General features: G+C 35.9%; 1 protein-coding gene across 2 annotated transcripts in view; it reads right to left on the bottom strand.

The window, feature by feature from the left end:
* The window catches only part of LOC135195759 (synaptogenesis protein syg-2-like), a 926,712-nt gene that overhangs the window by 779,608 nt on the left and 129,200 nt on the right, over nucleotides 1-17,904 (bottom strand). For both annotated transcript variants that reach the window (XM_064222210.1, XM_064222209.1), the window contains one exon: nucleotides 14,086-14,121. The gene's annotated coding sequence lies outside the window, so the exon portion shown is untranslated. The remainder of the gene's footprint in view (nucleotides 1-14,085; nucleotides 14,122-17,904) is intronic.

Raw genomic sequence — 17,904 nt, 5'->3', positions numbered from 1 at the left:
TGGTACGGAGTCCTTCTTCCAATCTATTAGGCACCACCTCCCACCCTCCACACCCCAACGCCACTGTGCCTCCAGTGTCATCCTTGTATTGGTCATGCACTTTACACATAGGAATACGACCTTAATTTATCTGTGAACCGTATATTTTATCCAGTATAATATATACTCAATGAATATATATATAATATATATATGTGTCTGTGTCTGGTAACAAGCAGGGTGAAGGAGGATAACGTTAGGGTGGCAACCATATCCCAAAATGAATACATACAAAGAGAGAGAGAGAGAGAGAGAGAGAGAGAGAGAGAACCTCTACTACTGTAAAATCTCTTGCCTCACTTCTTATAACACCCCCCCCCCTCTCTCTCTCTCTCTCTCTCTCTCTCTCTCTCTCTCGTGTGACACATTTTCCGATGAGTGCTAATCAGAGATGAGCCTAGATGTGCGATGAACCGGGCCGAGCTTAATAACTAATTAGACAGCGTCTCCAGTCGGGGACTTTGAAGTTAATGAGTCTGTCTCTATCTGAAGGCTACGACACTGTGTCGTGAATATATATATCAATAAAACAGCGGTCTTCTTCGCATGTCCTGTTCGTCTTTTTCTTTTTTTTTCTGTTCCTTTTTTTATCAGCGCATCGATCTATTTTGCCTTATAATTTTTTTTCTTCTCTCTCTCTCTCTCTCTCTCTCTCTCTCTCTCTCTCTCTCTCTCTCCTATTGAGGATTTCATTGTTCTAATAATATACTTAAAATTGATGGCTGTTAATTTTCAAACATTTTGAAGGTTATTTTGTTTTTACATTGATTATATATATATATATAGATATATATATATATATATATATATATATATATATATATGGACAGGATTAAGACGGTGACCCAGACCCTCGGAAAATCTAACCCTTTTTCATTTACTTACCGAAACGCCTTAGCCAAACCCCTGATTAACGTCCAACAAAAGACATCCCCCAAGGACACAGGCTTTTACGAAATCCCATGCCTGGACTGTGACCAATCTTACATCGAATTTACAGGAAAATCACTTCCCCAGAGATTAATACAACATAAACAGTCAGTTAGGCATGGACAACAGAACTCAGCTATTTTTTACCACATACATGAACATAACCATAGAATGGACTGGAATTCATCACGTATAATTTATAACAGCAACTGCCGGTACAAGAGTCAAATGATGAAATCGACCGCCACTAAACAGAGGCAGGTAATGAACATCTCAAAAGGAGCATGGGATTCAGATATCATCGACAAGGTTTTAATTCAACCAACGCTTAAGAAGATTAAAGAAAGATTATCAGCAGGAGTGACCTAAATTGGCTTAAGTGTGTATGGACCTCTTGGTATAAATACCACCTTTTCTGTAGCTTTTCTTATTCATCTACCTGAAGAGGGAGACAGCAGTTTCTGAAATATAGAATTTTTCTCTCCATATTTTGGTGTTTTTACGGGCTCCTTATTTTAGATGGAATTCTGTTGTAACAGAAACATTTTTACCAGTCATTTTTGGCCCATTATGGAACTCAACCGCCTTTCCATGTTCCTTTGCTCACATCCAGAAGTCAAGTCAGTTTTTCGCAAGTTTGAAAAAAAACTGATCAGATTACACGGTAAAACTATATATATATATATATATATATATATATATATAATATATATATATATATATATATATATATATATATATATATATATCACACACACATACATACATATATATTTTATATATATAGTATATATATCTACACACTCAGGTGGTCACATCAATTGTCTTCATTTATATCCGTTTGACATTTCTCCCGACACGAGGATGTCCATCATCTTTAATGTAGAATATTTACGCCCGAAACCTTTCATCTCCCGACAGCATATGAGTCATCACCACCAGACCATACAGCAATATAGAAAAAAAAGTTTAAAACTAATGCAGCAAAAATAAGAGGCAACTGAGATAGTGGGTCAGTGACTTTTTAGTGAGGTAGTGACTTAAGAGTCGAACATCAAAACCCAAATAATAAAAATATTCCCGAACTGACATCGAAGTGTTGGTTATCTTCATCATCATCTTCAAAGGGTTCCTTCACAATCGCAGACATTGAACATTTGTGGTTGAAAAATCTTCACTTGTGGCGATATATTTCGCGGAAATTGCCACCAGACATGGACTAGAGTGATGATGGCCTGCGAACACTAATCACACACACACACATACAAATATATACATATATGCATAAATATAATCTATATATGTATATACATATACGTATGTGTGCGAATTACACAGGGTTCAGTTTATCCTGCGGCCAAATTACAAATTCTTGACAACGTACAGTTACAAATATATATATATATATATATATATATATATATATATATATATATATTATAACATTGTAATCAGCTTGTTTACTGATGAATTCTTATTTTCCCAGTCTGGATCCAAGACTTAGGGATAAATGTATCCAAAATGCTGGATGAAAAAAAAAAAAAAAAAAAAAAAAAAAAAAAAAAACTTTACATTAATAAGCTGGTTTTCAACAACACCAAATAAACACACACGTGTATTCTTGCATTTTTAACCCCCTTGCATACTCCCTTCTCTCTCTCTCTCTCTCTCTCTCTAAGCACGGTCTAGCCGAAAGCGAAATAGAATTACGAACAAAAACGCTGGAATTGCGGAACGCGAGCGTTCAAAGAGGAACAAGAAGAAGAAGAAGAAGAAGAAGGGGCGAATAAGAGGATTATTATCTGGGCCTTCCTTTGGCGAGAGAGAGAGAGAGATAGAGAGAGAGAGAAAGAGAGAAATTCCGAGATACGGCTCTTGACTTTTCCGCAGCATCGCCTTAACTCGGATAAATTCTTCCCGGTGTATCGGAGGCAATGACGAGGACGCTCGCAGGCAAATATACTATAATATTATTGCAAGCAAGTCGAGGAGGAGGAGAAAATGTTTATCGCTGAGCGTCAGTAATCCACAACATGCATACACATACTCTTACACGCACATACACACAGCTCATCTAACCTTCTTTGAATTATCATATTATTGCAATCAAGTCGAAGAGCAGATAAAAGTATATACTACAGCGTCAGTAATCCGTCATCCGCAACACACACACACACACACACACACTTACACACGCGAGCGAGCGCGCACACAAACACGTCGCTCATCGAACCCTCTTTAAACTATCAGGGGAAGGGGAAAAGCTATCGCGTCAGTCATCCCTACACGTCGTAAACATGGATATACCTTTCCGTATTCATGCAAAAGAAGAAGTAAAATATTATTTTGTCTCTCATCTCCCTCCCCCTTCCCTCCCTCACTCCCTCCCCATCGTTAAAACTCCATAGATGGCTACATTCACGTCAGAGACGAATATTATGAAGTCAGTTCCCCCTTCACGTGCTAATAAAAGTTCCAATATATTTCCGCGTTCAAATCAAAAGAGCAGAAAAGGCAAAGACAACTCATTTCTTCAGTGACCCCTCCACTCCCTGGTCAAAATGAATGAAGTCTCTGCCATTTCAGTCACAGAGCAGGAAAGGTTAATAATAATAATAATAATAATAATAATAATAATAATAATAATAATAATAATAATAATAATAATAATAATAATAATCATCATCATCATCACAAAACTTCTTTCAGTTTTCTCCTGAAGACTGAAAAAGAAACCCACAAAATCACTGTGTATATGAGTGAAATAATATGTAAATACTTGCGAGTGCACAGTTTATGCACAGTGATTTTGTGGGTTTCTTTTTCAATAATAATAATAATAATAATAATAATAGTAATAATAATAATAATAATAACAATAATAATAATAATAATAATGATAATAATTTTATTAAAAGTAATGGTTACTTCGGTAGCGTTACGCTTGTTTTGATTCTTCTCTATTTTCGAATAGCGGCCATTACTTTTAATAAAGAATGCTTGAGAGAGTGTCTGCTTCCTAAGTACAACAACAACAACAACAACAATAATAATAATAATAATAATAATAATAATAATAATAATATTATTATATTATCATCATCATTAGAGAAACAAATACTGTTATGTATGGGTACATATATTTTTTTTTTTTGTTTTTGAAAAGGGTGGGGGGGGGGGGGGGGTAGAGGGGAGAATCGAACAGATTCCCGAAAGCTCCCTGTAGATTTATATATATATATATTATATATATAGATATATATATATATATATATATGTATATATATATATATATATGTGTGTGTGTGTGTGTGTGTGTGTGAGTACCGAAAGATAACTGTCGATTTCCTTCCGCCACTTTCTCCCTTATCAGGCGGTGACGGGATGCTGGTAACCAACCCACCGTGAGGACACCGCAGATGTGCAACACAGGGCCTTTGAAGGTGACAGATCCTTCTTTACCTTTCGAAAACGAAGAAACAATTCTACTAATCTCTAATTACAGGTATCCTCAGGTGTACATCTCGCGTCCTTTTCGTTTAAATCCTGTTGCTGTCATTAAACTGAGTATATTCAGTTGTATAGGACGGTATAGGATTTGTCGTAGGACATATATCACCCTCATCCTCACTGCCTTCAACGCCGTGGGACGCAAAAGGACCGCTTGTCAAAATCGGCTGATCAAGTCTCTCCAGCCCATTGTGGCATCGTACTCGAGAAGTAGGTCTACTCTTCTTTATTACAAAGCTACCCTTCCCCTGGAGGAATAACTTAAAGGCCACTGGCACTTACTCCTACTAAGGATCCAGTATCCTTGACCAGAAGTTCCTTTGCAATGAGATGTGGTAAATACACGAGTCCCGTAAGAAATCATAGTGATTTTCAAAGGAACACTGTCCCTTCCTATAGTCGCGTAGACATGTTACCGCAGCTATGCAATTTCTCTCTCTCTCTCTCTCTCTCTCTCTCTCTCTCTCTCTCTCTCTCTAACACAAACTGGTCGCTTCGCTCTCGATGTTTCAGCTCGACAGCTTCTCAATCATTCTCTCCGTCTATTTATTCAAGTGATCATTGAACCCACTGTTTCGGTTTCTGTCTGTTTAGACAGACAGAAATACTGTCATGAAACGGATGGAACCTCGATACAGAGAGAGAGAGAGAGAGAGAGAGAGAGAGGAGAGAGAGAGAGAGAGAGAGAGAGAGAGAGAGAGAGAGAGAGAGAGAGAGGAGGGGGGGGAAGAGAAAGAGCTGACCCCTCTTTGGCAAACATGGCCTTGGCGTGAGGATTTGAAATTCACGACTCTATTTGCATCTGTACATGGCTTTTTGTGGTTTCTGTATATGAACGGACATTTGTATCGATGTATAATTAAGCAGAAGGGGCAAATACGTACATGCACACGTACACTCACGCGCAAGCACAGACATTATAATATATATATACTATACATATATAATATATATATATATATATATATATATATATATATATATATATAAACATATACATAAAATATATAAATTATTTAATTTTAAGTTAATTAGCTTTATCTTATAAGGAAAAACAGTATTTGTTTATAACCAGTTCCACTATCTAGCCAATTATTCATTAACGGACGGAATCGTTATTTCAAAGACGATTACGTAATCACAGACATTACTGTACTGTACGTATTCATACGAACTGATTACTCCCAAACGGACTGATTACGTCCCCACGCAAATCAGACACACTTCGAAAGACATCGGCAGTGCGCAAACAAACCAGTCTTGCTTCTGGGGGAAAAATAAAGAAGCGCTAGTTTCTTCGGCGCAATCGATTTTTTTGTACAGCGTACAATGTTTTATGTAACTCTCAGCCACGGCAAATGAAACTCTGAGCCATGGCCGCCTGGCGGCCTGTGTTGTTGGTACCTGCATCAGTGCCAGACGCAAGATCGTGGATAACCTTACATAAAATATAAACTACTTAGGCTACAAGACTGGAATTTGGATATGTTTTTTGATGGTTGGAGGGTGGATGTTCAACATAACAATTTGCAGCCGATTAGCCTCAGTAGTGTTTAAAGATCTGAGGGCGGACAAAAATTCTGGCAAGATTCCTCCCGTGTCCAGTAAATTCAACCCCACCCCGCCCGGGACCTCACGAACACTGTGAAACCTCCACTAATAATTAAGTTTCCAAATACACAATCTCGTTGTAATTGAGCGAATCCAGGAAAAGACACTGACAACCGATATTGATCTCCCCCCCCCCCCTACATTATGCAAGGGACTCGCCGTAGGCTTCTAGCCGTCAATATAATATATATATATATATATATATATATATATATATATATATATATATGTGTGTGTGTGTGTGTGTATATATATATAATATATATGTATATATATATTTATATATATATATATAATATACACACACACACAAACACACACATTCGAACACGTTTAACTACTGGTTCCGTAGAAGCGGAAACAGCACCTAAACGAGAGGAAAATCAAGTGTAATTACTCAACATAGCAGCTATTTTAATTTTAACCTTGTTTTTCACTTGGCTGTCGAGGTTCTTGATATGGCAGATTGAACTCTAGATCCGTCCATTAGGAAAAAATGACGTTCATTCTACTCGATTGACTGTTAGAGAGAAATTGCCTGATTGGACTCAAGCCCCAACATGCATTGAGGGTGGTGGGGGTGGGGTGGGGGGGGGGGGGAAGACCTAATGGAAAAGAAATATCTTTTTTTTTTAATAATACGGAGTTGGATGCCAAGCTTAAATGAAAATTCATGAGAGAGAGAGAGAGAGAGAGAGAGAGAGAGAGAGAATACAGTGAAATGGATTCATGAGAGAGATAGAGAGAGAGAGAGAGAGAGAGAGAAAGCAGAGAGAGACTGAGAGATTCGAAGTTTTTATTCCTGAGAGAGAGAGAGAGAGAGAGAGAGAGAGAGAGAGAAAGAGAGGAGAGAGAGAGAGAGAGAGAGAGAGAGAGAGGAGAATACACGTTTGAAATTTAATTCTAAGAAAAAGAGGATACGTTCGAAGTTTAGTCCTGAGAGAGAGAGAGAGAGAGAGAGAGAGAGAGAGAGAGAGAGAGAGAGAGAGAGAATTGGCTGTATATAAAGATAAATAATTCAACATATTCCTGTCCCAACATAGGTCATATTGACACCTTCCGGAACACCTTAACATCGGCTTCGACGAGCATAGATTTGACAGCGCCAGGCCCCATAAATCAATCAATCAACCAGAGTTGAAGAAGCAACGGGTTTACATAAAACTTCCCCACCAGGCTTTCAGGGGCTTTTTAAAATCCCAATCAATCCAATCACTAAAACATTAGAGTACTGGTATTGACATGCACAACATTGCATGTACCGGAGCGACTGGCAGAATTGAAGTTTTCGAAATAAAAATTATATTTTTTCTCTTTAAAAATTCTATATATACTTTTTTCTTTTCTGCTCATTTAATATAAGTTTTGGAAATACAAAATTCTTTTAAATAGCTTAGGAAATAAATTGTTTTTTCTTTTTAAAATACGTTTTGGTTTTGTTGCAATCAGTGGTAAATTTAGTTGTAAATTATAAAAAAGTCAGATAGCTAATACTCTTTTTTTTTAATATTTCAACAAATACTGATGCGAAAAGACAGAAAAGAAAAAAACTAAATAAAGAGAAAATAGCAGTTAAGTTTTGTTGCATATCCGGGGTACATAGTATATAATCGCAAATTATAATAAATGATAAATAACTCATACTTTTTTTATATTAAAAATGCGTCACCGACAGACGACCAACACATACTATACTGATAGAAGAGACAATTTTTTCTATAAAAAAAATAATGAAACAGAATACATTTTTTAAATACATTAACAAAATGTATCGCCAACAGATGACTACCACAAACCCTATTCGATTGATACAAAGAATAACGGGAAACAGATTCTTAAAGAAAAATCACATATAAAATAAAAAGTATTATTGACAACACAAACCTTTTAGGCTCGGTCATAAAAGGTGGAAGAGAGACTGGTGTATTGCGAAAGCAAACTAACAAGGCAAGTTTCGTGTGCGCGCATGAAAATATGTTGCACAGTTTACAAGCGATCCCGAGTTGCAGCAAGAAAAAGAGAATAAAAATAACAAAAACTGGAAATATAAGTTACGATTGGGTCCGAGTGGGGAGAAGTTGGTAGGCTCCGTTTCTCTATTACAGCAATATAATTGTGAATAAAATATTTCCCTCTCTCTGTCTCTCTTTCTATACACACACACACATAATACATATAAACAGAGGCATTTATTGGCCATAGAAATAATTGCCTTTAGTGCCCATCTTAACAAAGTCAATTATTAACTTATATAACGTACGCTTTTTCAGTTCCCCATAAAAATCAAAGCATTATTGCCCTCTGAGGAAAGCCAGTCTTCAGTCCCCACTGAAACATGCACATATAGTACTTCCCATTCAAACAAAAGCCTATAGTGAGAGAAAGAAAAAAAAATGTAATGGCCTGCAAATGAGCAAATGGGTTTGTTTGTTTTTCCAGCGGATCTCGCTTTGTTTTTCTCTCCGTTACAGGAGTTCATTTTATCACACTAAAACCTACCTAACTTTACCCTTTTCATAAAAAATAAAAAAGAAAAAAAAATAGATAAAAAGTGCTCTGACTTAGACTCTCTTGTTGATCAAAACAACCTTCTTCTTTTCCTTAATAAACTTTTGGCAATGACATAATTGCGCCCACATACGCAACTCTCTTTCTGTACCAGAGCTATATATTCGTCCAAGAAATTACTCTACCTATATAAACTATCTAGACACCTACTTTTATATTTGCCGTCCTATCATCTCTTCATCCACCCCCAACTTACATCCCCCACCCCCCTTAGGAGCACCCCCTCCCCCCCAACAACAAATCATCCTCCATCCTCGGTTCACCATCCAACCCAAAACCCTGTATCCAGACACATATTTTCCAATTTGCCCTCCCATCCTACATACCCCCTACACCCATCGTCCATCAGCCCCTGCCCCTTACTCCCCCTCCCCCACCCAAATCCCTGCATCCCGCCGCCCGGAGGGAGGAAAAAAAAAAAAAAAAACGAGAGTAAAAATGGGGCCCAAATTCAAACATCATTTTACATCATTAAATCTGGTTCTTTGAGCAACCTCCCACACCCAGGGCACCCCCTCTCCCGCCCCCGTGGAAACGTTGCAGTAATAAGCAATGACATTTGGACTGAATGTTTTAATTTGTAGCTGTGATATTTTAACGTTTGACTTCTGATGGGATTAGCCATATCTGGGCGCTTGGTGAATACTGTCGGTATACGTGCGAGGGGGAGGGTGGGTAATGGAGTGAAATATGAAGGTATAGACGCGCGTGTGAATGTGAATGTGTGTATGTGTGTGTGTGTGTATGTATATATATATATATATATATATATATATATATATACACATACATATATATATATATATATATATATATATATATATGTAAGTATTTATATATTATATAATTATATATATATATATGTATGTCTATATATATATATGTATATATATACTATATATATAACAATATCATAGTATATATATTATATATATATATATATATATATATATATAAATATATATATACACAGATAGAGGCATTTCTAAAAATCAAAGATATAGGCGTGTGTGAATATGCGGACATTATATATATATATATATATATATATATAAATATATACTATATATATATGTATATATATATCATATGTATATATATATACATATATATATAAACTTATAGATATATATATATATACTAATAAAAGGAGCCCATAAAACACCAAAATGTAGAGAGAAAAGTACTATATTTCAGAGACTGCTGTCTCTCTCTTCAGGTATATGAATGAGAAAAGTTTACAGAAAAGGTGGTATTTATACCAAGAGATTCGTCCACAAGTAAGCCAATTTAGGTCACCCCCGCTGATAATCTTCCTTTAATCTTCTTAAGCGTTGGTTGAATGAACACTGCGTCGACGATATCTGATATCCAATTCCCTTTTGAGATGTTCATTACCTGCTTCTCTTTTATTAAGGCCGATTCCATCATTTGACTCTTGTACCGGCAGTTGCTGCTATAAATTACACGTGACATATTCCAGTTTATTCTATGGTTATGTTCATTTATATGGTTGAAAATAGCGAGTTCTGTTGTCCATACCTAACTGACCGTTTGTGTTGTATTAATCTCTGGGGAAGTTATTTACCTGTAAATCCGATGTAAGATTGGTCACAGTCCTGGCATGGGATCTCATATACCCCAGAGTCTTTGGGAGATGTCTTTTGTTGGACGTTAATCAGGGATTTGGCTAAGGTATTTGGGTAGGTAAATGCAAAAGGGTTGGATTTCCAAGGGTGTGAGTTACTCTCTTAATCGTCTCCAGGTGGGGAATTTTTATTTTATTGTTGGGTGTGTCTCTGGTCTTGTCTTTAGGGGGTCGGTAGAAAATTACGTTTGCTTTTTGAATTGCTTTCTCAATTATATGGTCAGGATACTTTAAAGATGAAAGTTGCTTGCGAATTAGTTCAAATTCTTTTTCCAGGAAATCTGGGGAACAAATTCGTAACGGCTCTTAAGAATAGGTTGCTAGCTACACCTATCTTGATAGTATTGTCATGATAGCTAAAGTAGTGAATATATGAAAGTGAGAACGTTGGTTTTCTGTATATGGTAAATTTGTATTCTGTCGTGTCTATGATTATTAAAACATCAAGAAAAGGAATTTTGTTGTCTGTTTCCCATTCAACTTTAAATTTGATGCTGGGCACTAATGCGTTTAATTTTGAGAGGAATTCATTAAAATTACCCCACTTATTATCCCAAAATGTTAGTATGTCATCCACGTATCTCATCCACAGCATGTTTTTGGGTTTTATTGCATTTATTACTGTAGTTTCAAAGTATTCCATGTACAGATTGGCTAAAATAGGACTTAAAGGACTACCCATACTACACCCGAATTTTTGCTTGTAGAATGATTCCCCGAATGAAAATACGTTATTAGATGCACATAATTCAACTAACTTTATTATTTTGTCAAGTGCCAAAGGGAAATGATCTGAATAGGGGGATAATTTTTCCCTTAAAAACTGAAGAACGTCCTGTACTGGTACTTTTGTGAATAGGGAGTCTACGTCAAGGCTTAAAAGTTTTATGTTGTGAAGTGGTATATGTGCTTCTCTGAATTTGTGACAAAAGTCTTCCGAATGTTTGATGTGACTGGGAGAAAAAGTGCCTAAAAAAGGAGAAAGGAGGCCAGCTAACCATTTAGCTTTCCACGATTCTTCACTCACTTCCAGAAGTCAAGCCAGTTTTCCGCAAGTTTGAGAAAGAACTGAACAGACTACACCGGCTGAAAACCAAAAACCACTTTTGGAGAATGCCTCAAAGAAACAAGTACTTCCAAAAAATGTACGGATTCGGGAGATGGACTCTGCAATCAAACCCCTTCCCTCTATCACACAAGATTTTCCTGGAAGAAAGAATCACCAGTACGAGAAACGACATCTTCGTGCTACGCAGAGTAATATATGGAACTCAATCTAATCTTCGCCTCCTCACTACGGACCACATATACAGGTATCTGATTTCATTCGTTCCGACATTGCTGCCTATAAAAGCGTGACTCACTCCAACAAAACTTTTACGCAAGTTAAATAACCTAATAGATAATAGCGCATGGAATAATCTTGAACAACAAGACAAAGTTTTGAAACTTATCCACACCCCCTTACTGTAAATCAACATTTAGTTTTAAATTTAGGCTTATCCTTTGCCCTTATGCCAGACCGCAAAAACAACCTAGACTTCATAGTGGCTTTTGATAAATTCATATCTGACAAAAACTACAGCCGTGAAGAGATATGTTTAAAAGGAGTGTTACTAAATGCTTTAACTGACCTTCATAAGAAATATCCTGTTCCCCGCAGATTCATGATAGCCATCTACTCGCTATAAAAAGTAGATCCGACAAAGACGGCAAAATTGTAATAATGGACAAAGACTTCTACCTCCGACAAATCAACCAGCTCTTAAGCGACACAAATACTTACGAAAAACTGACGAAAAATCCACCCTCCAGTAACGTTCCCACAGAATTTTTTCGGAAAGTAAGATTAATTGGCCAAGACAAAAGAGTATTGAACTATTAGAGAAATTTAAAGTAATTAATCCTAAATTACCCTACTTTTATGGGTCTTCCCAAAACTCACAAAGACAATCTTCCAATTCAGACCCATCGTTTCATGCGCCGGAGCTTTCAATTACAAAATTTCTAAATGGTTAGCTGGCCTCCTTTCTCCTTTTTTTAGGCACTTTTTCTCCCAGTCACATCAAACATTCGGAAGACTTTTGTCACAAATTCAGAGAAGCACATATACCACTTCACAACATAAAACTTTTAAGCCTTGACGTAGACTCCCTATTCACAAAAGTACCAGTACAGGACGTTCTTCAGTTTTTAAGGGAAAAATTATCCCCCTATTCAGATCATTTCCCTTTGGCACTTGACAAAATAATAAAGTTAGTTGAATTATGTGCATCTAATAACGTATTTTCATTCGGGGAATCATTCTTACAATGCAAAAATTCGGGTGGTAGTATGGGTAGTCCTTTAAGTCCTATTTTAGCCAATCTGTACATGGAATACTTTGAAACTACAGTAATAAATGCAATAAAACCCAAAAACATGCTGTGGATGAGATACGTGGATGACATACTAACATTTTGGGGGATAAAAATAAGTGGGGTAATTTTAATGAATTCCTCTCAAAATTAAACGCATTAGTGCCCAGCATCAAATTTAAAGTTGAATGGGAAACAGACAACAAAATTCCTTTTCTTGATGTTTTAATAATCATAGACACGACAGAATACAAATTTACCATATACAGAAAACCAACGTTCTCACTTTCATATATTCACTACTTTAGCTATCATGACAATACTATCAAGATAGTGGTAGCTAGCAACCTATTCTTAAGAGCCTTACGAATTTGTTCCCCAGATTTCCTGGAAAAAGAATTTGAACTAATTCGCAAGCAACTTTCATCTTTAAAGTATCCTGACCATATAATTGAGAAAGCAATTCAAAAGCAAACGTAATTTTCTACCGACCCCCTAAAGACAAGACCAGAGACACACCCAACAATAAAATAAAAATTCCCCACCTGGAGACAATTAAGAGAGTAACTCACACCCTTTGGGAAATCCAACCCTTTTGCATTTACCTACCCAAATACCTTAGCCAATCCCTGATTAACGTCCAACAAAAGACATCTCCCAAAGACTCTGGGGTATATGAGATCCCATGCCAGGACTGTGACCAATCTTACATCGGATTTACAGGTAAATCACTTCCCCAGAGATTAATACAACACAAACGGTCAGTTAGGTATGGACAACAGAACTCGGCTATTTTCAACCATATAAATGAACATAACCATAGAATAAACTGGAATATGTCACGTGTAATTTATAGCAGCAACTGCCGGTACAAGAGTCAAATGATGGAATCGGCCTTAATAAAAGAGAAGCAGGTAATGAACATCTCAAAAGGGAATTGGATATCAGATATCGTCGACGCAGTGTTCATTCAACCAACGCTTAAGAAGATTAAAGGAAGATTATCAGCGGGGGTGACCTAAATTGGCTTACTTGTGGACGAATCTCTTGGTATAAATACCACCTTTTCTGTAAACTTTTCTCATTCATATCCTGAAGAGAGAGACAGCAGTCTCTGAAATATAGTACTTTTCTCTCTACATTTTGGTGTTTTTATGGGCTCCTTTTATTAGATGGAATTCTGTTGTTACAGAACATTTTTTTTTTTTTTTTGTACCAGTCATATATATATATATATATAGATATATAATATATATATATATATATATATATTATATATATATATATATATCAAGAAGCCATTTCTAATGAATCAGTTTATCCTACCCATACATACTATGTTAAGTATACAGCACCTACGTGACCCTGTTAATCGTGAAGACGCAATACAGGCAAAGTGAAGGCGTGTGGATGACTTCTTACCTTAAGACAAATGGCTGGAGAGGCAGAGTCCTCCACCTGTCGAAGCAGAAGAGAACATTACTATTAATATTATTATTGTGGTTGTTTTTTATGCTGTTGTTGTTGTTAATCGACATCAGCATACACCCATATGGAAAAAGTTAAAAAACATTACCTAGCTGCGTAAGATTCCAAATATGGCGTGAATGAAAAAAAAAATTGCAATAAATAAATTGAGCCAAATATGTCAACATAATACAAAATAAACCCAAGAAAAACAACAAAATACAAGTGCATCAAGTCTTCACCGAACTCTATTACCACTGGGCTTTATAACTTATAACTGACTGGCCGATTTATTTTAAATGGCGTTGCAACACCAATGGTCATGGGTACTTAGCATATATGATGCTGCTGAGAACACTACAGTACAGAGGACGGGGACTAAAGCTTTATTTAGAAAGGTCACGAGTTACGTGAAAGGTGAATCGAAGCCCAAGAAGTTTAATTAAAGCTTAGAGCGTTCGATGAAAGGTCAGGAAATTAGATGAAAGGGTAAGAAATCCGGTCAAATCCATGAAATTGAAAGAAAGGTCCAAAAACTGAATGAATGCTCAGGAAACTGAATGCAGTTCAGGAAATGTAACTGAGGCATATGAAACTGAACACAAGTTAAAAAAAAACTGAATGAATGCTCAGGAAACTGAATGCAGTTCAGGAAATCTAACTGAGGCATATGAAACTGAATGAATGCTCCAACACTGAGGCATATGAAAGCTAAGAAGAATATACTGAAAGCGGATGGCATGAAATGAAAGCTAAAAAGGATATATCGAAAACGCACGAAAAAAAACCAGAACCTGCGAAATCGTAGGGAAACTCGTGAAACTGAATAAAAGCTTACAAACTGAATGACACTCGAAAAAGTGAACGAAAGCTCACGAAACTAATTACAAACTTAACGAAATTGAATAAGAGCGAATTTGGCGGGAGGTCGGACATTTGAACGAAAGAAAAAGAGATGAAATCTCCAGAAAAATATTACACACCTAATTTCTCATCTAATTTTCTGGATATTCAAATCAATTGGGTATAACAGAGTCGAGGTCATGTTGTCAGTGCTGCCACCCAACTCCCTCCTCCTCCCCACTCACCTCCCCCTTCCCCCACTACACACACACACATACACACAAACAATTTGAAGTTTGTATTCAATTAAGCAATTTTCGAACGGTTGCGATCTAAAGTCTATATTTTTTCATCCCGTACTTTCGTCGGACTAAAAAAAAAACCAAATACTGTAAATAAAATATACCTTTTTTTCTTATGATTAGTTTAATTTTATTACCTAGGCTTTTAGGGAGAGTAATTATGCAGTTTACATTACTGCCATTTTCCTGGCACATACGCAACGGCAGATTAAATATTAAATGTATGCATTTATATATCTTAGTAATATAATATTATATAATATATATATATATATATATATATATATATGATTATAATCACTTTAGCACGTGATTCATTTATCACACATATCCAAACAGGTGAAAAATAAGAGACAAGGTCCTGACCGGTTTCGGCTTTATTTTCAAGCCATTGACAAAGGACTGAGACATTAGTATTAGAATTCACGAGTATATATACTACTAAACAAGCAGTAACTGACGAACATACACACAACCGTTTGAGACTGCAGATCCACCCACAGGTAGGTGTCAAGGTAGGAGTGGCTTTCAAAAATCATTTGGCTAAAATTTACAATAAATTCTCAAGGGATACTACCGCTTAGGGTACAAGTCCACACCTGGCAGGTGTCAAGGAGGCGGGGTTGAACATCTCATTACCACTACTGCCCCCTTTACCCCTGGGTGTTTTACAAATATAATAATCCTATTTTTTCATATATCTCTACAGCCTACCTTAAAATTTAACAGTTTACAAATTTCTTTTGATATTAAAGGATCAAGTTTATACATTCCTTGACTGATGTTCATATTATTGTTGTAACTTTCTTTTATAAAACTAGATTCAATGATATTCCTTTCCAATGCATTATTAGAACACACCAGCTTTTTTTTGCCCCTTCCCAGTTAATAGCATGATTGTTCTCACTAACAGTACAAATATACACTATTTCCCTGTGCATATCTCACACATTGTTTATGTTGTTCTATTCTTTTTTCCAGTGCTTTCCCCGTTTGACCAATGTAAAAGTTGTCACAAGACTTACACGGGATTTTATATACACATCCTTTAGCATTGTCGGGGGAGTTCTTAATAAGTACCTGTTTCATTGTTTTATTGTTTTTAAAAACTACATTAACACCAAAATTCTTCAGGGAGATGTTTGGGATATCTTTCATATTACTATCATAAGGTAGTACAAGCAAATTTTTGTTGTGTAAGGTTCTTTTGTTTTTTATTTTGCATACATGGTCTTTTTTGCCGCTTTTAATGCATTGTTTAGTACATTATCTGGATATTTCAATTTCTTGCCTGTATTCCGAATCTTATCTATCTCCTCATCTATATATTCTGGGCTACATACCCGTAGTGCTCTTAAAAACATGGATGCAAACACTGATCTTTTAACCTTATTGTTTTGTCCAGAATAGAAATGTACATAGGAAGAAATATTAGTAGGTTTTCTGTAAACACTACTTAAACCCACTACTATTTCTCCGTATGAGGACATCCAAAAAGGGTAGGCATTCATCTTTTTCTAATTTCCATAGTAAATTTAATTGATGGTACTAATTGATTTAACCTGGCAAAAAAGTTATTTACATCTTCGTTCCCTAGCCATACACTTATTATGTCGTCAACATATCTAAACCAAGGTACATTGCGTGGAATTATATAATCTAAAATTTTCTTTTCAAAAAAATTCCATATATAAATTACTTAGCACTGGGGACAGAGGGTTTCCCATTGCCATACCAAAATTTTGTGAGTAGAATTTTCCATTGAATTCAAATTTACAGTCTTTAACACATAATTTTATCAGTTCAATTAAGGTGCTCTTAGAAAATGGAATATCCAGTTGTTTGTTTTCTAATAATTCCGATAGAAACTCCAATAAATCATCAATAGGCACTTTTGTGAATAGAGATACATCAAAGCTCACAAGTTTCGATTCACTATTAACTTTTACACTATTTAGTTTATCTATCAAGTCCACATTATTCTTACTATTGGCATTAGAGATGTTACCTACCTATGGGTTAAGGATATCCACTAAATATTTTGCTAATTTATAAGATGCGGAACCCACTGAGCTGATAATTGGTCTGGCAGGGAAGTTTGTTTTATGGGTTTTTATCGTACCATACATATACGGTAGCGATGGAGAGGTCACACACACCTTCTTTATAAGGCTTTCGTTGCCTTTTAACAGATTTTTCACTTTTTACTGAAACCACTATTCACACTTTCTATCGGGTTCTTATTTAATTCTTTATAAGTGCTATTATCACCCAAAAGACTTTCCATTTTTTTCTATGTATTCATTTTTGTTTAAAATTACTAGGGCAACTGATTTATCTGCTTTTGTCATGTGTATATCTTTATCTTTTTTCAGTTCATTGATGGCATTCATAAATCTTTTGGGTACGTTTGTGGTGTCTGACTTTTTTATGCTTCCATAAATCACTCCCTTAATTATGTTGACCTCTTCACTAGTTAAATCACTATATTTTTCTAAGTTCCACAATCCTTTAGTAATTTCTACACTATTTATACTTCTAGTTGATAGAGCAAAATTTAAACCATAACCTAAAGCACTGGTTACATTACTATCCAGATGCTTGTTTGATAAATGGACGACACATTCAT

This window comes from Macrobrachium nipponense, chromosome 16, assembly GCF_015104395.2.
Source record: "Macrobrachium nipponense isolate FS-2020 chromosome 16, ASM1510439v2, whole genome shotgun sequence".
NCBI classification, from domain to species: Eukaryota; Metazoa; Arthropoda; class Malacostraca; order Decapoda; family Palaemonidae; genus Macrobrachium; species Macrobrachium nipponense.
This window is presented reverse-complemented; position numbering and strand designations above follow the sequence as displayed.